The sequence below is a fragment of the Oncorhynchus tshawytscha genome, linkage group LG13 (assembly GCF_018296145.1).
Source record: "Oncorhynchus tshawytscha isolate Ot180627B linkage group LG13, Otsh_v2.0, whole genome shotgun sequence".
NCBI classification, from domain to species: Eukaryota; Metazoa; Chordata; class Actinopteri; order Salmoniformes; family Salmonidae; genus Oncorhynchus; species Oncorhynchus tshawytscha.
This window is the reverse complement of record NC_056441.1, coordinates 51,444,031-51,465,639: the sequence shown is the minus strand read 5'-3', so window position 1 is coordinate 51,465,639 and position 21,609 is coordinate 51,444,031. Positions and strand designations below refer to the sequence as shown.

Here is a 21,609-nt window from a genome sequence, read left to right as displayed (position 1 = left end):
ATGCCAAATCTTTCCAGTCTCCTGCGGGGGAATAGGCTTTGCCGTGCCCTCTTCACGACTGTCTTGGTGTGTTTGGACCATGATGTGATGTGGACACAAAGGAACTTGAAGCTCACAACCTGCTCCACTACAGCCCCGTCGATGAGAATGGGGACGTGTTCGGTCCTCCTTTTCCTGTAGTCCACAATCATCTCCTTTGTCTTGATCACGTCGAGGGAGAGGTTGCTATCCTGGCACCACACGGCCAGGTCTCTGACCTCCTCCCTGTAGGCTGTCTCATCTTTGTCGGTGATCAGGCCTACCACTGTTGTTTCCCCTGAAAACTTAATGATGTTGTTGAAGTTGTACCTGGCCATTCAGTCATAAGTGAACATGGAGTACAGGAGGGGACTGAGCACACACCCCTGAGGGGCCTTAGTATTGAGGATCAGCGTGACAGTGTTACCTACCCTTACCACCTGGGGGTGGCCCGTCAGGAAGTCCAGGATCCAGTTGCAGAGGGAGGTGTTTAGTCTCAGAGTCCTTAGCTCAGTGATGAGCTTTGAAAGCACTATGGTGTCATGTGCCTTTTACTGAGGAGTGGCTTCTGTCTGGACACCTTATCGTAAAGGCCTGATTGGTGGAGCACTTCAGAGATGGTTGTCCTTCTGGAAGGTTCTCCCATCTCCACAGAGGAACTCTAGAGTTCTGTCAGAGTGACCATTGGGTTCTTGGTCACCTCCCTGATCAAGGCCCTTCTCCACCGATTGCTCAGTTTGGCCGGACTGGCCGGGCAGCCAGTCTTGGCTGTTCCAAACTTCTTCCATTTAAGAATGATGGAGGCCACTGTGCTCTTGGGGGGACCTTCAATGCTACAGATATTTTTGGGTACCCTTCCACAGATCTGTGCCTCAACACAACCCTGTCTCGGAGGTCTACGGACTATTCCTTCGATCTCATGGCTTGGTTTTTGCTCTGATATGCACTGTCAACTGTGGGACATTATATAGACAGGTGTGTGCCTTTCCAAATTAGTTCAATCTTATTTTTATATTTTAATACATTTCCAAAAATGTATTGTGTGTAGATCGCTGAGAAACTTAAAATATTTCATCCATTTTAGAATGAAGCTGTAACGTAACAAATGTGGAAAAAGTCAAGGGGTCTGAATATTTTCCGAAGGCACTGTAGGTGACATTGTAGTCTGAAGATTTCTGGCCTGTCCTTTCATATACAGTCACTAGGCGTGGTCCTGTGTTTTGGAGCTTGGTTTATTTGGTTCGTTCTGTATGTAGGCTTCAGTATGTGGGGGAGGAGGATGAGGGTTGACAGATATCAGGATTCATTTGTTTCTGGTGACTGTGCCTCGTATACCCTATAATCAATAACATTACAGTTCGTGTAGCTATTCGATAATTACAGGCGAGATGTGAAGTGGCGTGGATAGTGCCCACTGCGGAGGAACTGAGGGGACCAATGCAGAAGGCTACAGTGGAACCACTGAGGTATAGCTGGGTTTCTCTCTAGAAGTGCCTCCCAAATGGCACCCTATTCCATTTGTAGTGCACTTCTTTTGACCAGCGTCCCTAATAGGCGCCCTGGTCAAAAGTAGGGCACTGTATAGGGAATAGAGTGCCATTTTGGACAGATCCTATGTATTGTTGTAACTGGCTCAAAAAATGACATTCCACGACTGCAACAATAATTCTTTATGAAGCCATTCATCATCATCTTACAAATTAAATTACAGTAAATCAATGTCATTTTTTAAAAGTTATATTTTGACAAAAACTATGAAACAGTTTGTCTGATTTCATTATTCATTATTATACCCTGCTTTTTGTTGAAAATGTGTAGACTGTGGTAATAAAACAATAACAGAATATATGTAATACGTGTGTGTGTGTGTGTGTGTGTGTGTGTGTGTGTGTGTGTGTGTGTGTGTGTGGACATGTTTAACTATTCTTGTGGGGACCAGAAGGCCCCACAAGAATAGTAAATGAACACATATTTGACCAACTGGGGCTGTTTTGTTAGGTCCACGAGGTCAAATGCTATTTCTAGGGGATTTGTGGTTTAGGTTAGAATTAGTTTTAGGGTTAGAATTATGTTAAGGGTTAAGGTTAGGAGCTAGGGTTAGGTATAGGGTTAGGGTTAAGGTTAGGTTTTTGGATTAAGGTTAGGGTTATGGTAAGGGTAAGAGTACGGATTAGGGTTAGGTTTAGGGGTTAGGTAAAATAGAATTTTAAATGGGACTGAATTGTGTGTTTGGAGAGAGTGCGCCAGAATGTTGCCCACAGTCTCTAAGGACGCGCTGAGCCGTGTGTGGCTCCGCGTCTGTGCCAGAGCGAGCGAGAGTGAAAGAGAGAGAGAGAGAGATTCATTGTTTGATCTTCATATCGATCTGACAACAAAAAAAATGCTTCTTGAGTCTCTCAATTCTGCATATATTAGGCTACCCAAGCAACAAAAAATAGCACGCAAAAATAATAACACCTTTATCTTTAAAGTAGCCTACCAAACGTAAATGTATCTATATCCATTGTGCCAAGCTGACACAGTCACTGAATGAGTGAACTCCTTTGTGCGCAAAGTGTGAAGACGGATGTGAAGTGAAGACCCCAAAAGTCCACAGGCGCGCGCGTCCATGGACCTTTACAGATAAATAGCAAACCTATTCTATCACACCTCGAGAACCACACACCTGAGCCCCCATAAACAAACACCCACCGCTGCATAATCATACACAAACCACCCCCCACCCGCGCAAAAGAAGCGCTCCATATTCCATAGCTCTCTGCCACGCCAAACCCCTCTCCCGGGCTCTCGGTGCTTGTGATCCTCGTACAGTAGATGCACTGCCTCACTTCTCCATCACCGCGCATCATTAGAATAGCAGGGGAGGGGCCCTCTCGGATGACAGTCCCGGCTAGGGGAGGGTGCGGGAGGCGGGACCAGATCAGTGGCCGTTCCACGGCGCTGGCGAGTCTGGGACTAGGGCTGGAGAGATCGCCGGTGAGCATCGTCACCACTCCAGCACCGAGCCTCGTCTGGCCGAACACTGCGCCGTGCACTCGTCGGGATTGCACAACATTCCTGAGAAATATACCTGCTATTTATGGCATGTGGCTGGTAACTTTATTCCTGCTGTACTCTTTCCAAGAAGGTACGTGAAAGACACGCAAACTTTTTCTCTCTCCAATGCAACGTTGAAGTTGTGGTGCATATAGTCTATTAATGTTACGTTGTGCCTCAATACATGAGGTGGGGTTGGAATGCGCTAATTTACAAAAGTCACAACTTTAAATCACCCCCTTTTTTAAAATGTCAGTTAAAGTCAATGGCCTATCTTCACTTGAATAAAAAAAAGCTTGATTTGGATGGGCTTCATTTCTTTAAGCCCACTTAGGACGGAGGATGACAATTAGAAGCACTTTTCAGCCCCCCCATCCCTCCTTTCAGATGTATTGATAAAACCAAGGACACATTATGCAGCTGCGTAAATATGTTGACTTTATTTCGAGAAGTAACAGACAGATTAGCAGTGTGGTCCATATCCCCCTGAACGCCGTCTGTGGCAGTTACGATGGGGGAGGTAACACCGTTTGCGTGTATGCACATCTCGAGTTGTTATGAATATGGAGACACAACAATAGGAGAGGAAGACATGCAGGCGCAAAGATTGCGAGCTGCATGCTGCTACATACTCCAACTGCGTCTCTGAGCTGTAGGACTTTTACCAGAAAAGTAGAAGGGCTGTCGAGTGTACATGTGTTTGCTCTCTTTCCTCTGTCCCATAACAAATAACAGAATGTGTCAGGCTTATGTGTGATTTGTTAATATGGCTTCTTTGGCGTTCCAAATTAGTGCGTGTCTGTAAATGATCGTACATTTGAGTGTGTCTGTAAATGAGCGCACCTTTTAGTGTGTCTGTAAATGAGCGCACCTTTTAGTGTGTCTGTAAACGAGCGTATCCTTTAGTGTGTCTGTAAATGAGCGCACTTTTTAGTGTGTCTGTAAACGAGCGTATCCTTTAGTGTGTCTGTAAATGAGCGTAACATTTAGTGTGTCTGTAAATGAGCGCACAATAAAGGCAACAAAAAAATTGATAGGAGATGTGTAAACTGATGCTGGGGATATTGAACGCTGGGATTTTAGGCAGATAATATCTCCACTGTTGGCAATTTGCTTCACTTTCTAGAATGACACGGGTCAGCGCATGCAGACACACTCGGATGTTATTATCAGTAGTGTAATTATGCATCCTCCATTTTTCTATGGCCCCAGATTCTACATACTGATTGGATGGAAAAATACTGCAGATCGAGAGGAAGGTTGAATATGGTTTTGATTAAATACTTGCTTCAGATTGAACGCTTGTCAACCATTTCAACAACTTGAACTTAATCTAGTCGATACAATTCAGTCATAAACCCCAAGATATGTTCATATAAATGAATACATAAATAATTGTAAAAAAACAAACAAACAAAAAACGTAATTAGGTCTAGGACCACATGCAGATAGGCCCTACCGCTATTCTGTTCATTTTTGTGTGTCCATGAGTGGATGTTCTTTTAGACATCTGAAATACATGGCCTATATCCTTGCAGGCCAACAGTCGGGGATGGTGTGGTGTGTGTGTGCGTGGTGCTGCTGTTGTGACTAGGGCTTTTTGTGGTGTTTTTGTTGTGTTTAATTGGATTACAGGGTCTTTTTAGATGATGTACTGCACATCGCCTTGTCCCGTGACTGAACAAGATGTACTGTGTGTGTGGGTGTGTGTGTGTGTGTGTGTGTGTGTGTGTGTGTGTGTGTGTGTGTGTGTGTGTGTGTGTGTGTGTGTGTGTGTGTGTGTGTGTGTGTGTGTGTGTGTGTGTGTGTGGGTGTGTGTGGTGTGTGGTGTGGGTGAAAGGAGGGAGGGAGGGGTGGGGGTTTCACCTAGGCAGTGGAGCGGAAAGAGTGGAGGCAAGAGATGTAGATAACCAACTTCCATTTAGCATCGTTTTTTCCTTTATTCATTAATTTTTTTGTCAACAATCAATTTTGTATTGACTGACTATGCGATTTAACGTAACTCGTATTTGTGTTTTGATTTTAAAGATAAGAATTGATCAGAGAGACATTTTAACCAACAATCTCACATGCATATGCATTAGGACTGCGTATTTTCCTGAGTCGGCCGCGCCTCCATGATGGTTCTCACTTTCGTGGAACGGCACACAACACCCTGTGTTAAATTTGATGGATATCGCTTCCAAACATTCTTGCATGATTTGGTGTTCTCAGATATATACGTTTTCGTTGTAGTTGGTTTCCAGTAGGCTAATTAGTAATTTTAGTGCAATATGAATAACCAGATGTCCCTTAATTGATGCGTCTCGGCCATACCAGCACACATCAACTGCTGGTTGGAAAGGGGGGCGCTCGTTCTTCTTTGTCATGATCTGGAGGGTCGCTTGTCATTTTATGGAAATGTGTTGAGACACAAAACAAATCAGCAGGGAAAGATGCTATCCGTGCCATCTATTCATCTGGAACAATCAGGCCTATTGGTGATGGCAATTATTGTACATATTTGTTGCAATGTATTAACGTAAAAAAATAATTTGCGATAATTAAAGCCTACTGTTTTATCATTATTATGTCTGCACAAATTCAAATCACCCAATATTCTGATCAAGACTACGGTTTGTAAAATAATGAGGGAGAGATATTCTAGTTATTTGATCAATTCATTGCTGATTCCGCTTTCCTCCAGTTCAGGCTGACAGGCCTCCAGTCGATTTTAAACCGAATATTGTCTGACTGTACAATTACAATTGATATGAATCATAGGATGAATGTAGGATGTAAATAGATTAGTTAACAAATCTAAACAGTAGGGTTTTACGCATGCATATTTCGTTACCCTTACCTTATGGGAGGGGAGGGGGGGGGAGAAATCTTTATTTTAAGGATAAGCACTAGTCAAATAAACAATGTGATGTATGTGGTGGCTGCGATATTATCTTGCCTAAGCCAGATTTTCTGAAGATTTGCCCAAATTAAAACACCTTCTATATTATTATTGTGGATATTATTATTGTAAACAATTAATCATAATCATGATAATTATTATTATTCGTTTTATCAGTGTTTATTAATTTGTGATGTGTAAGCATTTTGTTACGCAAAATATATAATTGCATTCTTTATGCTGCATTTTGAGGCCATTTTCTAATCTCTGTAATGTCCCTCTCACACACCTCTTTCTCTCTACTCAGTCCCCTTACCGGATGCAATTTGAAAAATTGGTTTCTCTTCTTGTTTTACCCAAATGACCATCCCTTCCCAGCTGCGTAATTAGTAGGCTTTGGTTTAAACTGAAACCAAAGCCGGATTTTCAACTGATTTGCAAAAGTAAACCAGTCCATTGACTAGAGGACTGCACTTCTCCCTCCTCATTTGTGTTATGTTTGATGGGAAAGCCGTTTGTTGCCATCGTCTGGGCCAGATAGTTCTGACAACGGCGTGCTGCTCTCTGCTCTCCTCATAACGTATTTTGTCAACCGTTATGGCACTCGTCTGATTTACCACCAAGGCCCGGTCCGGCGGCAGTGTCATTTTGGAATCAAATAAAATACACACAAACTGAGAGGTGAGACGGCAGCATGGGCGCGTAGTAATTGTCTTATGAGCCAGATTCAGAAATAGACTGCCTCGAATTTAATGTAGACCACTGCACTGCGTCGAGGGGTGTTGCGTCTGCGTCCCGGTGATAGGCTAGGCTACTACGTCGCCACGTGTGCCCATTTCCTCACCGTATTGTTATCTGACGCCAACTTATGTAATTGAATATACGTTTTTCAATGAAGTTTCTCATGTTGAATCCAATGATGTGGACTCGACCTTACCTGTCCTCTCCTTAGCCAAGAGTTGTCCCGCAACAAGTCGTCTGAACACCCCCCCCCCTCCTCTCTCTCAATTACATTACAATTTAAGGTCTCTCTCTCGCTGAATATAATTGAGCAACAGTAGTCGATCTCTGCGGTTATACACATCTATTCTCCTAAATAACACCTTACCTATGAACTTGTTATTTGTCTATGAGAAGCACGGCCACAATAATACCACACTCGTGTTAACTCGCATCCCCTCCTCTTGCTCTGGCAAGCAACAGCTGTTTTTACCTTTGAGTGTTTGTGCTGGTGACTTGGCCGGTGAACAGAAAAGCCACGGAGCCTATTCCTCACATGCATGCATAATGTAGGCCTGGGCTATCTTAACCATATGGGGGAAAACAGAAAAACATGACACAGATAGAAAATGCTGCCTCTCTCCTCTGCTCCTACAATGGGTAACTCACCAATGCCTTAAAAAAAAACACACACACAAATATGAACACAAAAGAACGCTCATTTTATGAAGTAAAAAACGATTTGACCTATTTACACTTGACTGTCCAATTGAGTTTGATGACTCTGATTGTCCAATTGAGTTTGATAACTCAACAGGTATTCTCCCCTGTCTCCACTTTCATAAGATCTGTTGCACCAGGAGAGGAGATGAAAGGAGAAGAGAAGGGGGGAGAATAGGAGAGCGGGGCGAGAGGAGAGGGGGTCGATGGGTTGAGAGGAGAGGAGTTGGGTCATGTGGAGGATAATCTGCTTTAAAGTGACGTGGCCAACCTTTTCTTTTCCCTCCTTTGCATCCCTCTTTTCTCTAGCCACGTTGCTTACTATCACTCTGCTTATCTCTGACAGAGAAGGAAGGATAGAGGGTGAAGGATAGAGGATAAATCACACCCCAAAATCTGACACTCACTCCACAACTGTGAAAGCCATTCCTTTGAAGAGGGAGAGTGTGGATCCTCAAACGCCAAAATGGTTCCTAATATTCCACTGACACTGCATAATATGGAGAAGGGGTGTGCGTGCGTGAGTGCGTGCGCACATCATGAGTACGGCAAGGTAATTTCAGTGCGATGCCAATGCATTATCCTTTTCAGTGTCTTTGTGTGTAAAACGGGTATCAAATAGCATTCACAATAATATCATTTCTTCTTGCTCTCCCATAATGGGTTGTACAACATCATTACTACGTTATTGCGGTGTTGTAACTGACCGCAATGACATTGGAGTTATGTTGCCTGAACATGTTGAGTATTGTATTCTGTATGATTCACCAGACCCTTAACAGGAATGTTGGGCGTATCCTCGCTTGCCTCTGAGAATGTCTACGTGTATATACGCGTGTGTACGTTATTGTGTGTGTGTGAGAGATTTATTGACCTGTGTGCATGGGATGGTACCAATCTCAGAGACGTGTGTGTGTGCGTGTGTGTGTGTGTGTGTGTGTGTGTGTGTGTGTGTGGATGAGACAGAAAGAGCTGCATTATGCATAGCGGTTCACCATAGGCAATATCCCTGCCTCTGTTGCATACATATTCATACGCCATTTTCATACTGCCCGCAAAAGGGGGGTGGCATAGGAAATGTGCAAATGTGTCTGTGTGTGGAGGGAGGAGAGGCTTGAGTCAAATCTGTCATAGCAACAGAATAAGAGCAGGAGACGGAGTGAAGAGGCTTCGCCCAACAGGAGTGATGTTTTAGGGAACTCACCCAAATGACAATGACCTTCTCCTGTTGTAATCAATGCATTCAGGCTTGAAGAAGGAAGGAAAATATGCCTCTGAAATGGATGAGTGCGCCTAGCTCCCTCTCTCGCTCCTTTCCTCCTCTGCTCCCTTTCTGCCCATGCCAGGGAAAAGGGCGGGCAGCCTGAGGGCATGGAGAACTGTGAGTTAGACGTCGCGTTGGACGTCTCAGAACAAAGAAAGGGAGAATTCGGGTTATTTCAGTCCTCTCTCCCCTCCTTATTTCCACCATTACTCCCTGTTGGATGGGGTACAGACTGGCCCCTTGCTCCAATCCTCAAATCCTCAAATCCCAAATCAAGCCCTAGCCTCTACCTCTCCCCCTAGGCATGTCTTGACTTCCTCCTGGTGAAGGCAACATTGTATCATCTCACGTAGCCCTCTGGAAGGTATGATGGATTTTCTGCCATCTTGTTTACATTCATCCATCTTTCAGGGGCTTGATATGGGATTGGGTACGGGGCTTCTATATCCACTTTTAGGGTGGGGTGTTGTCTTTTCTTTCTTTGGTCTCTCTCTTCTCTTTGCAGTTGTGCTGACAGACCCTGTCAGTCTGGCGAGACACCCCCTGGCTCTCTCTCCCCCAGACCCCAACTGTGGGATTATATTATGACCGTCTTATTTGGGCCTTTCTGCTGGAGGCCACAATCTGTGCTGCATGATGGGAGTCCAGTCCACCACTGTACTGCCCTCTCTGTGTTGTACTGTGCTCAACTGACTGACCTGGATTCGCCAATAGGACAGCAGCACAACAGCCGCTTCATCCACAGTAGCCTGTTTGCTTCCTTCCCAATTAGTTCTATCTGGGAATGCCTCCGACTTGTTTTGATGTCGCTTGGTGGCCACCATTTTTTTATGATGTCACAGCAGGCGTTCACTGTTGTTTATTAGTGGAAAGTCTTTCTGTTAGCTTTTAACATTAAGATTACAGTGATGCTCAATGATGATTCAAGGATTCATTTCTTAACCATTTTGGGCTTTTTCTTTGTTGTTGTAAAAAAACTTTGGGCTAGTAACCGAAAGCTCGCTGGTTCAAATCCCCGAGCTGACTAGGTGACAAATCTGACAATGTGCCCTTGAGCAAGGCACTTAACCCTAATTGTTCTGGATAGGAGTGTCTGCTAAATGACTAAAATGTAAATGTGAGACTGAAAAGCCAGTGTGGCCCTGTCCATGGTGCTGAAATGGTCTATCGCTCAGAACATGAGCAGAGAGTTGTGTTTTTATATGGCACATGATATGGGCCAAATTGCACTCAACCTAAATTACACCTTTTAGACACAGAGGAACTGCTCCATTTTGGATAGGAGAGGGACCTCACATACACATTCACACACACATGCACTTACGTGCACACAAGCACATGTACACACTCGCACGCTGTCACCTCTCCTCATACACCTCACACCCCTCATCACTGACCCGACACACTTCCAGCATAAAGCTTGACCTTAAATACCAATCAGCCTTAACACTGACCCCCCAACAAGCACACACACACACACACACACACACACACACACACACACACACACACACACACACACACACACACACACACACACACACACACACATACACACACACAGTGACCCCCTGTACTCTGCTAGTACACCAGGGGAGTGGGAAAGAGACCTTCCATGGTGGTTCGATTACCAGGGCGGAGAGACTGTGTGTGTGTTAAATGCGAAAGGAGATTATATGGATTTAACTCTCTGCGTCTGGCATGCAAATTCAAATCACACAACCTATCCTGCCATGTACTGGAGGACTATAATAGGAGCGAGAGAGAGAGAGAGAGAGAGAGAGAGAGAGAGAGAGAAAGGATGAGACACAGGGTAGGATGGATTGAGAGTGGTGGGGAGAGAAAAAAGAAGGAGAGATTAAAGATATTGAGAGTGAGGAAGGGTGAGAACAAAGATGTTGCAAAGAATGAGAGGAGGAAGAGAAGGGGGAGAGGGATGAATGAATGGAGAGAGAGAGCAACCCTTACCTAGAGTGTCTTTGGAAAGTATTCAGACCCTTTGACTTTTCCCACATTTTGTTAGGTTACAGCCTTATTTTAAAATGTAAAAAAAAATATATATGTTTTTTCCCTCATGGAAAAAACACTACCCCATAATGACAAAGCAAACATATTTTTTCATTTTTTTGCTATTTAAAAACAATTCCAAATGGAAATATAAAATGTACGAAAGCATTCAGACCCTTCACTCAGGACTCCGTGGAAGCACCTTTGCAGCGATTACAGACTTGAGTCTTCTTGGGTATGACGCTACAAGCTTGGCCCACCTGTATTTGGGGAGTTTCTCCCATTTTCTCTGCAGATCCTCTCAAGCTCTTGTTAGGTTGGATGGGGAGCATTGCTGCACAGCTACCTTCAGGTCTCTCCAGAGATGTTCAATCGGGTCCAAGTCTGGGCTCTGGCTGGGCCACTCAAGGACATTCTGAGACTTATCCCGAAGCCTCTTCTGCATTGTCTTGGCTGTGTACTTAGGGTCATTGTCCTGTTGGAAGGTGAACCTTCACCTCAGTCTGAGGTCATGAGTGCTCTGTGGCAGGTTTCCGTAAAGGATCTCTCTGTACTTTGCTCCGTTCATTTTTGCCTCAATCCTTCCAAGTCCCTGCCGCTAAAAAACATCCCCACAGCATGATGCTGCCACCACCATGCTTCACCATAGGGGTGGTGCCAGGTTTCCTCCAGACGTGATCCTTGGCATTCAGGCCAAAGTGTTCAATATTGGTTTAATCAGACCAGAGAATCGTGTTTCTCATGGTCTGAGTCCTTTAGGTTTCTTCTGACAAACTTCAAGCGGGCTGTCATTTGCCTTTTACTGAAGAGAGGCTTCCGTCGGGCCACTCTACCATGAAGCACTGATTGCTGGAGTGCTGCAGAGATTGTTGTCCTTCTGAAAGTTTTTCCTATCTCCACAGAGTAAGTCTAGAGCTCTGTCAGAGTGACCATCCGGTTCTTGGTCACCTCCCTGACCATGGCCCTTCTCTACCCATTGCTCAGTTTGGCTGGGCGGCCAGCTCTAGGAAGAGTCTTGGTGGTTCCAAACTTCCCACATTTAAGAATGATGGAGGCCACTGTGTTCTTGGGATCCTTCAATGATGCAGAAATGTTTTGGTACCCTTCCCCAGATCTGTGCCTTGACACAATCCTGTCTCGGAGTTCTGCGGACAATTCCTTCAACCTCAAGGCTTGATTTTTGGTCTGATGTGCACTGTCAATTGTGGAACCTTATATAGACAGGTGTGTGCTTTTCCAATTCATATCCAATCAATTGAATTTACCACAAGTGGATTCCAATCAAGTTGTAGAAACATCTCAAGGATGGGAATAGGATGTACCTGAGCTCAATTTCGAGTCTCATAGCAAAGGGTTTGAATAGTTATGTAAATTTGGTTTTTCTGTTCTCTATTTTAATACATTTGCAAAAATTTCTAAAAACCTGTTTTTGCTTTGTCATTATGGGGTATTGTGTGTAGATTGATGAGGGAAAAAAATATTTCAGCAATTTTAGAACAAGGTAGTAATTTCACAAAATGTGGGAAAAGTCAATGGGTCTGAATACTTTCCGAAGGCACTGCAGTGAGGGCTGTATCCCTATCTCAGCCTTTCAATACCCTCCCATCACGTGTGTCAAGTTTTTCATTCTGTTTGTGCTGTACCAGAGGTCCCTTGGCTTTTGTTTGTTAATATTTACACTATATATGCAAAAGTATGCGACCACCCCTTCAAATTTGTGGATTTGGCTAGTTCAGCCACACCTGTTGCTGATAGGTGTATACAATCGAAAACGCAGCCATGCAATCTCCATAGACAAACATAGGCAGTAGAATGGCCTTCCTGAAGAGCTCAGTGACTTTCGACGTGGCACTGTCAAGTCAGTTCATCAAATTTCTACCCTGCTAGAGCTGCCCCAAACAACTGTAAGTGCTGTTATTATACTCCTAATGATCGGCTAGGAAAAGCTAGGAAAAGCTAACTGACATTTGCCCCTGAGGTGCTGACTTGCTGCACCCTCGACAACTACTGTGATTATTATTATTTGACCATGCTGGTCATTTATTAACATTTGAACATCTTGGCCATGTTCTGTTATAATCTCCACCCGGCACAGCCAGAAGAGGTCTGGCCACCCCCCATTGCCTGGTTCCCCTCTAGGTTTCATCCTAGGTTTTGGCCTTTCTAGAGGGTTTTTCCTAGCCGCCGTGCTTCTACACCTGCATTGCTTGCTGTTTAGGGTTTTAGGCTGGGTTTCTGTACAGCACTGTGAGATATCAGCTGATGTAAGAAGGGCTATACAAATACATTTGATTTGATTTGAATTTGATTTGTTATTGTGAAGTGGAAACGTCTTGGAGCAACAACAGCTCAGCCGTGAAGTGGTAGGCCACACAAGCTCACAGAACAGGGCCATAAAAATCATCTGTCCTCAGTTGCAACACTAACTGCCGAGTTCCAAACTACCTCTAGAAGCAACGTCAGAACAATAACTGTTTGTCGGGAGCTTCATGAAATGGGTTTCCAGGCCGAGCAGCTGCACACATGCCTAAGATAACCATGTGCAATGCTAAGCGTCGGCTGGTGTGGTGGAAAGCTCGCCGCCATTGGACTCTGGAGCAGTGGAAACACGTTCCCTGGAGTGATGAATCATGCTTCACCATCTGGCAGTCTGATGGACAAATCTGACTTTGGCGGATGGCAGGAGAACTCTACCTGCCCCAATGCATAGTGGCAACTGTAAAGCTTGGTGGAGCAGGAATAATGGTCTGGGGTTGTTTTTCATGATAGACCCATTAGCTCCAGTGAAGGGAAATCTTAACGCTAGAGTATACAATGATATTCTAGATGATTCTTTGCTTCCAACTTTTGGCAACAGTTTGGGGAAGGTCCTATTTCAGCATGACAATGCCCCGTGCACAAAGCAAGGTCCATACAGAAATGGTTTGTCGAGATCGGTGTGGAAGAACTTGACTGGCCTGTACAGAACCCTGACCTCAACCCCACTGAACACATTTGGGATGAATTTGAGTGCTGGCTGCGAGCCAGGCCTAATTGCCCAACATCACTGCCCAACATCAGTGCCCAACCTCACTAATGCTCTTGTGGCTGAATGGAAGCATGCCCCGCAGCAATGTTTCAACATCTAGTGGAAAGCCTTCCCAGAAGAGTGTAAGCTGTTATAGCAGGAAAGGGTGGACCAACTTCATATTAATGCCCATGATTTTGAAACGAGATGTTCGATGAGCACGTGCATGATTTGATGCTGTCCACGTCGCACTGTTCTAAGAGAACCACTCTCCGAAACACAATGAAGACACACAAACATCATTAACAACAAAAACATCTGTAACAAACGGAAAACCAAACATCCATCTTGGTCCCCTCACTAACAATGAGACTTAGTGGTGGGCGAGCGTCCCAAAGCCTTGGCCCCGCTCTTTTAAAAAGCCACTGGCAGACACACGCAGCAGCACAAACAGTTGCCAGAGTGACCCCTGTGCCCTATGTCAAGGTCACTGCTGTACTGTGCGTCATGTAGTGTATATAGGAGAGGTCCATAAACATACTAGGCTTAACTGTCACACATCAATTCATCTCTTTCCACTGAATCAGTGAAATTAATTTGGTGTGATCTGTAACATTTGTATTGTGTCAAAATGTTAAGTAAACCCCTTGAATTCCCCACCCTCATAGCTCTTTTAATGATTTTCCTAATGCTAATTTGGTTCAACATCAATGCACAGCTGTAAGGTTATCTGCTGTGTAGATCCCCTCCTAAATCTACCTTGATGAGGCTTCTAGCCGCCCTTCCATTCACTGCTATTCGTCCCGGGCCGTTCAGAGTGAAAAAGATGGGGCTAATCCGGCCATTGTCGACACAAACTGGGGAAGAGGATTAATTATATATCATTGACTCAGAAGAAATGATCCCTAAACCCCCCAACTCTAAAAAGACGTCTAGCTGCTTCCCAGGAGACACTGCCAGGGGGGATGTTTTAGGGATGTAGCTCCCCTAAGGCGATTAATTGAAGCGGCGGCTTGTGAAAGACATCGTGGTTGCAAAGTAGCCCTCCCGGGTTGTGGTTGGAGATATGCTGAAGGTTTCTCGGTGATGATATAGACGTGAGATGGGTTGAACTGGCAGACTAGGTATTGTTCTAACAGCCGAACATGGCTTCTTCGTTTTGACCCATTTCACCTCCAAATCAGATGCCGGTTTAAGGAAGGGCTCTCTTTGGGCTCATCTTAGACGACTGATATTATGTTAATGCTTTGCAGAGGATTGTTCACTACTGTTTGGCAGTCAGGTCGCCCGTTTCGATTTAAGGTGGATCGGAGAGGCACACTTGAGTCACACGAACACAAACACGTGCATGCGAGTCACGTGTCACCTGATCAAAGTCGATGCCCAGGTTCATTTGAGTTATTGTACAGAGCAACTTGCCAAATCAAGTGGACTGTGTTCATGAGCCTATAGCAGAGCGTCTAACTGTGGTTTGGCTTCGCTCCAGCTTATCATAACGGAGTTACATGTAGCTGAAAATAAATGATGAATATATTACGTCACGTCATTTGCCTAATGGAGAAATAGTAATTGATTCTATTTTTGGGAACTGCTGTGCTGACCTGATGGAAATCTCTAGAAGATAACCTAGTTTGGAGATTGACAGGTGGCTGCCCACACGTTGGCTGTGTGGGTGTGTGTGTATGTGTGTGTGGATGTGGCCCAGATACAGCTTTCCTTTGTGTGTGTGTATTATCTTGACCGTGTCTCTCTCTCCCCATCACAGTGAACAGTGAGGATGTGGTCTCGACGCGGCTGTACTTTGTAAACGCCTCCCTGCAGCGGGTGACCTTCTCCAGCTCGGTCGGGGTGTCCCTGCCCTGCCCTGCGGGCGGCGCACCCCATGCCGTCCTGCGCTGGTACCTGGCCACCGGCGACGACATCTACGATGTGCCCCACATCCGCCACGTGCACGCCAATGGCACCCTCCAGCTCTACCCTTTCTCGCCCTCCGCCTTCAACAGCTACATCCATGACAACGACTACTTCTGCACCGCAGAGAACCAGGCCGGCAAGATCCGCAGCCCCAGCATCCGCATCAAAGCAGGTCAGACTCAGACTGAACAGAAGCAGCCTCTTCCAGGGGAGCCTTAGACAGACAGACATACAGACATACAGTACACACTTCTAGGGGAGCCTTAGATAGGACCAGACAAGGAGACACAGCTTCACCTGTACAACCCAACTGAACACTGTTCTGGGGGCAAACAGAAACACAGCGTCTTCACAAAGAATGAGAGGAGGATGAGCATAGGAGAAAGGCTGCCCGGGAAGAGGTTGGCAAACAAAAATAAAATGCTTTCTCATATGGGTTGATGCTGTACTCTCAGCACTATTCTAAGAGAACCCACTCCCCAAACACTATTAATAAAAGACACACAAACAACACTAACAACAAAAACAGCTGTAGCAAACGGTAAACCCAACGGCGTCCATATTGGTACCCTAAATAACAGTAAGACTCAGTGGGGGGGCGAGCGTCCCAAAGCCTTGACCCTGCTTCTTTAAAATGCCACTGGCAGACACACACACAGCGGCACAGACAATTGGCAGAGTGACTCCAGTGCCCTGTGCCAAGGTCACTGCTGGTCTGTGGGGCTGGCCCCGCTGCAATGGGAGATTTCACACATACACACCCGCACACACACACACACACACACACACACACACACACACACACACACACACACACACACACACACACACACACACACACACACACACACACACACACACCAGCCTGTCCCCTGCTTATGCCAGCAGGCCTCCTGTCTCCCAGTCTCTCCATCTGTCCATGGACTGGAAAGTCCCCCAACTACACACACACACACACACACACACCGTTTTTGTCAAGCTAGCTCTTCTGGGTAGCTGTGCCAGGGCTTTTACTGTAGCGGGGATGGGAATGAGTTTAAACATGAGGGATTGAACAGAGTTGCACTCGAGGTGAAATATTGTTGGTGTTTTTGCTCACGTTCAGCAACATATTCAATGAACAATCTGCGTCTTGAAAATCAGAACAACAGCTATTAAAAGACGTATGAGATCAAATCAAACAAATCCAATAGCGATTCAGTTTTTAACAGTTCGCTTGCCAAATTCATGGCCAAATGAAGACAACCCTCCCTCCCTCCCCCCACCACACCCCTTATGGTATTTCTGCCCAGAGGGACCCTCGTCCCATCGGCTGTAGAGTGACCTACCAACCAGCGTCTGTGTAGGGCAACCTTCCCTGCAAAATAATTACCCCAATTAATCAAATAAGTGCTGAGTCTGTGAACAACCACCAACCGTCACGCCCACACCCAACTCTGCAGCACCTCAACTGCAGCACTCAGGAGTCGCCTGTGTATTCTGCCACTACTGCCACACACCTTCACAGAACGCACACACACAAATGCACACACACACACACAAACACACACACACACACACACACACTCACATTCACATTCACATCCACATACTGCAGTTGCCACGGGCGACGGGCAGGGCGTGAGCGGCAGGGTGTGGTGCGTCCCGTCTCAGGTGGCGTCGGAAACTGATGACAGCTGACAGCTCACAGTGTGACACCCTCCCTCCCTTCATCTCTCCACCCCCTCTAATTCCCCCTCCCTCCCGTGCATGCTGATTCTGTGCCAATAAAAGCACTGGTATCTGTGTGGACCGCTATACATTCATGAAAATAGCTGTTTGTTTTCTTTCTCTTGTTTCTCCCTCCCTCTCTTATCGTCAAAGTCCTGACCCCATATCCCTTGTCAAAGCCAGTCTCTCACATATTTTCTTCATCGGCATTTGACAGACATATCTCATGATACTGAAGATGCTTCCATCAGTGGTTAAGGGCGCTGTACTGCGGCGCCAGCTGTGCCATCAGAGACTCTGGGTTCGGGCCCAGGCTCTGTCGTAACCGGGAGGTCCGTGGGGCGACGCACAATTGGCCTAGCGTCGCCCGGGTTAGGGAGGGTTTGGCCGGTAGGGAAATCCTTGTCTCATCGCGCACCAGTGACTCCTGTGGCGGGCTGGGCGCAGTGCACGCTAACCAGTGTTGCCAGGTGCACGGTTTTTCCTCCGACACATTGGTGCGGCTGGCTTCCGGGTTGGATGGCGCTGTGTTAAGAAGCAGTGCGGCTGTTAAGAAGCAGTGCGGCTTGGTTGGGTTGTGTATCGGAGGACGCATGACTTTCAACCTTCGTCTCTCCCGAGCCCGTATGGGAGTTGTAGCGATGAGACAAGATAGTAGCTACTAAAACAATTGGATACCACGAAATTGGGGAGAAAAAGGGGTAAAATTTAAATAAAAAATACAAAAAAAGATACACATAATAATCTGATTATGTAGGCTATACCCGCACTGTATCTGCGAGCTGTTGGCTAGAGCTCACGTGCCATTACCAGAGTGGGTACATTTACTACATAATGCAATATTGTTTCGTGCCTAAACCATCAGTAGAAATGAAAATGCGATGGAAACACAACTTCTTAAGGATCGGCGTCCCGTCAACGGGACAGTTGTTAATCATGCAGAGCGTTATGTCAAGATCGCAGATTTTAGAGAAACAACAAATGTCGGTACATATACGTGTCTTTCATCGGCTGAAAGCTTAAATTCTTGTTAATGTAACCTCACTGTCCAATTTACAGTAGCTATTACTGAGAAAAAATGCCATGCTATTGTTTGAGGAGAGCGACTAACAACAATACACTTTTCTTCACCGCGATAGGTTTGATAAATTCACCTCTGAAGGTGAAATGTGTACTTACGTTCTGAAATCTTGCTCTGGTTTATCATCCAAAGGGTCCCAGAGATAACATGAAGTGTTGTTTTGTTAATCTTTTTTTTCATGTCCTAAAAAGGTCCATATAGCATGCACGATCAATTTTGTATTTCCACTCGTTCAATTTACATTGAAAGGAATCTGTGAAAATCTCACCATAAACGTTGTTTCAACAAGTCAAATCACGTTCATATGTATTCCTCAGAGATCCTAGCAGGTAACAAGACTTCACAATATCATTAGGGGTGTAGTTAATCCTATACGACAGCATGCCTTTTCATTTTGGACAAAAATTACAAGGATATTCAGAGCTATGAAGTTATGAAAACTGGTTGTTTTGCAAATGTTGAACTTATAATATGGCTACTAATACTTGGAAAGCTAAATTAAAGTCCAAGTGTACAGATTTGACGGTATTCTTGCAGAAAAATTTAATAAGAATGTGAATGTCTCCTTCACGATTTGCCCAATTGTACCTGGGGACTCATCCAGGATGGCACATCAATGCGAGATGTGGCAAGAAGGTGTGCTGTGTCTGTCAGCGTAGTGTCCAGAGCATGGAGGCGCTACCAGGAGACAGGCCAGTACATCAGGAGACGTGGAGGAGGCTGTAGGAGGGCAACAACCCAGCAGCAGGACCGCTACCTCCGCATTTGTGCAAGGAGGAGCAGGAGGAGCACTGCCAGAGCCCTGCAAAATGACCTCCAGCAGGCCACAAATGTGCATGTGTCTGCTCAAATGGTCAGAAACAGACTCCATGAGGGTGGTATGAGGGCCCGACGTCCACAGGTGGGGGTTGTGCTTACAGCCCAACACCGTGCAGGACATTTGGCATTTGCCAGAGAACACCAAGATTGGCAAATTCGCCACTGGCGCCCTGTGCTCTTCACAGATGAAAGCAGGTTCACACTGAGCACGTGACAGACGTGACAGAGTCTGGAGACACCGTGGAGAACGTTCTGCTGCTTGCAACATCCTCCAGCATGACCGGTTTGGTGGTGGGTCAGTCATGGTGTGGGGTGGCATTTCTTTGGGGGGCCACACAGCCCTCCATGTGCTCGCCAGAGGTAGCCTGACTGCCATTAGGTACCGAGATGAGATTCTCAGACCCCTTGTGAGACCATATGCTGGTGCGGTTGGCCCTGGGTTCCTCCAAATGCAAGACCATGCTAGACCTCATGTGGCTGGAGTGTGTCAGCAGTTCCTGCAAGAGGAAGGCATTGATGCAATGTACTGGCCCGCCCGTTCCCCAGACCTGAATCCAATTGAGCACATCTGGGACATCATGTCTCGCTCCATCCACCAATGCCACGTTGCACCACAGACTGTCCAGGAGTTGGCGGATGCTTTACTCCAGGTCTGGGAGGTGATCCATCAGGAGACCATCCACCACCTCATCAGGAGCATGCCCAGGTGTTGTAGGGAGGTCATACAGGCACGTGGAGGCCACACACACTACTGAGCCTCATTTTGACTTGTTTAAGGACATTACATCAAAGTTGGATCAGCCTGTAGTGTGGTTTTCCACTTTAACTTTGAGTGTGACTCCAAATCCAGACCTCCATGGGTTGATAAATTTGATTTCCATTGATAATTTTTGTGTGATTTTGTTGTCAGCACATTCAACTATGTAAAGAAAAAAGTATTTCATTAGAATATTTCATTCATTCAGATCTAGGATGTGTTATTTTAGTGTTCCCTTTATTTTTTTGAGCAGTGTATATAAAATATATATACAGTACCAGTCAAAAGTTTGGACACACCTACTCATTCAGACATATGGAATCATGTAGTAACCAAAAAAGTTTGAAATAAATCAAAATATATTTTATATTTGAGATTCTTCAAAGTAGCCACCCTTGATGAAAGCTGTGCATACTCTTGAAATTTAATAAATAGCCCCATAAATTAATACAGGTTTTGAAGTGTATGTCCTATATCTATGAGATATAAGAAAGCTCAGGAAATATTTTTGTTTTTTGGACAAATATTTAACCCTTTTCTTTGTTGGTACAAAACTACCTCCATATGTTTGTTCTTTAATTTGTAAGGGTTACCTTCAGACAAGTCCTGTGACACTTGTGGGGGCCATAGAGCAAAATGGAAAACACCATTGTGTCCATGGGGGAATTAAAAGCCCAAATGGTCTGGATGGTACAGGCGTTTTCTTGAGAAGACCGATTTTCAGGAGGCCTCCTGGTCTGACAAACAGCACTGTAGCTCTACAACTTTCCACCGTAGATGCGAAAGGCCAAAACAGGTGAATGGTGGTGGATTGAGACACAGCCCATGCATAAAACTCCATATCAATTTAATTCAAGGGGCTTTATTGGCATGGGGAACATATGTTAACAATGCCAAAGCAAGTGAAGTAGATAATATTCAAAAGTGAAATGAACAATAAAAATGAACAGTAAACATTACACTCACAGAAGTTCCAAAAGAATAAAGACATTACAAATGTTGTATTATGTACTGTTTATATACAGTGTTGTAACGATGTGCAAATGGTCAAAGTACAAAAGGGTAAATAAATAAACATAAATATGGGTTGTATTTACAATGGTGTTTGTTCTTCACTGGTTGCCCTTTTCTCGTGGCAACAGATCACAAATATTGCTGCTATGATGGCACACTGTGGTATTTCATACAGTAGATATGGGAGCTTATCTAAATCGGGGTTGTTTTCGAATTCTTTGTGGATCTGTGTAATCTGAGGGAAATATGTGTCTCTAATATGGTCACACATTAGGCAGGAGGTTAGGAAGTGCAGCTCAGTTTGCACCTCATTTTGTGGGCAGTGTGCACATAGCCTGTCTCCTCTTGAGAGCCAGGTCTGCCTACGACGGCCTTTCTCAATAGCAAGGCTTTGCTCACTGAGTCTCTACATAGTCAAAGCTTTCCTTAAGTTTGGGTCAGTCACTGTGGTCAGGTATTCTGCTACTGTGTACTCTCTGTTTAGCGCCAAATAGCATTCTTGTTTGCTCAGTTTTTTTGTTAACTCTTTCCAATGTGTCAAGTAATTATCTTTTTATTTTCTCATGATTTGGTTGGGTCTAATTGTGTTGCTGTTCTGGGGCTCTGTGGGGTCTGTTTGTGTTTGGGAACAGAGCTCCAGGACCAGCTTGCTTAGGGG

At 45.2% G+C, this 21,609-nt stretch overlaps 1 pseudogene; it reads left to right on the top strand.

Moving 5' to 3' along the window:
- The first annotated feature begins 2,952 nt into the window (after window positions 1-2,952).
- Window positions 2,953-21,609, top strand: part of LOC112266058 — a 147,698-nt pseudogene continuing 129,041 nt past the window's right edge.